The sequence below is a fragment of the Onychomys torridus genome, chromosome 12, assembly GCF_903995425.1.
Source record: "Onychomys torridus chromosome 12, mOncTor1.1, whole genome shotgun sequence".
In the NCBI taxonomy this organism is placed as follows: domain Eukaryota; kingdom Metazoa; phylum Chordata; class Mammalia; order Rodentia; family Cricetidae; genus Onychomys; species Onychomys torridus.
This window is the reverse complement of record NC_050454.1, coordinates 2,150,267-2,151,726: the sequence shown is the minus strand read 5'-3', so window position 1 is coordinate 2,151,726 and position 1,460 is coordinate 2,150,267.

Below are 1,460 nucleotides of genomic sequence, written 5' to 3'. Positions count from 1 at the left end.
CACATGAAAAGCTGAGTTCAGGCACATATGCCTGTGACCCCAACCTGGGGGCAGGGGGAGGGGGAGGCAGGAGGATCCCTAAGCTTGCTGAACAGCTGGTCTAGCAGAGCTGATGAGCTCCAGGTTCAGGGAGAGACCTTGACTCAAACTTAAGGTGGGAGTGACTGAGGAAGACACAGGACATTGATCTCTGACCCCCACACACATATGAACACATCTAGACTACACACACAAGCACACACGCAGGCACGCACGCAGGCACGCACGGATCATGGTGAGCACTTGTAATCTCAGTGCTGGGAAACTTAAGGCTGGACCACCAACCTAGTCTATTTGGCAAGCTCCAGGCCAGTGAGACTGTCTTATATAAACAAGGTGGACGGCTCCTTAGGACGAACTCTTGATGTCCTTCTCCAGCCTCCACACACGAGCATGCACAAACACAAATGTGCATATGTGCACGCACACACATGGAGGGTACACCTGAACACACCTGTGGCAGGAAGCACAGTGGTGTCTGATGGTGCCTGTCTTAATTACAGGAACTTGTAAATAGGTCGTTTCTATGGCAGAGGGGAACTTTGTTGATACAACTAAATAAGGACCTAAACCAAGCAGTGGTAATGCACGGCTTTAATCCCAGAACTCAGGAGGCAAGGGCAGGTGGATCCCTGTGAGTTCAAGGCCAGCCTGGTCTACAGAGTGAGTTCTAGGAGAGCCAGGGCTGCAGAGAGAAACCCTGTCTCAAAGAACAAACAAACACACACCAAAAGAAGAAAGAAAAGGAAGAAAAAGGACCTTGCTCTGGGTTATCCAAGTACCCCGCTATAATCCTAGGGTCTTCAACAGTGGAAGACAGAGGCCTGCCACAGTCAAGGGAAGCAACGTGACAACCGAAACAAGGCTGGAAAAGGCTACACCCGAGACTCAGGCTAACGGAAAGAAGTCAGGAGCCAGAGAGAGCCAACAGGACGACAGAACCGTCTCTCCTAGTGACACTAAACAATGGTTCTCAACCTATGGGTCATGACCCCTTTTGAAGGTCAAATGACCAGTGGAAAACACAGATATTTAAGATTTATAACAGTAGCAAAATTAGTTATGAAGTAGCAACGAAAATAACTTCACAGCTGGAGGTCACCACAACGTGAGGAACTGTATTAAAGGGTCGCGGTGTTGGGAAGGTTGAGAAGCCCTGGTCTAGAGCCAAAGGCCTCTCCTGATGCCTTGGTTTCAGTAAGACAAGTTATGACTTTGAACGACAGAACTGCAATAATAAGCATGTTGTTTTCAGTCACTGGGTGTGTTATGGCAGCAATAGGAAATAAGCATGGTTAACAAGCTTCAGTTCATTTGCTTCTGGCCACATTTCAATGTTCTGAAATAGCAAAGTCAGTGGTCAGCCTGGCCTATGGAGAGAGTTCCAGAACAGCCAGGACTGTTACACAAACGGGAAAAGA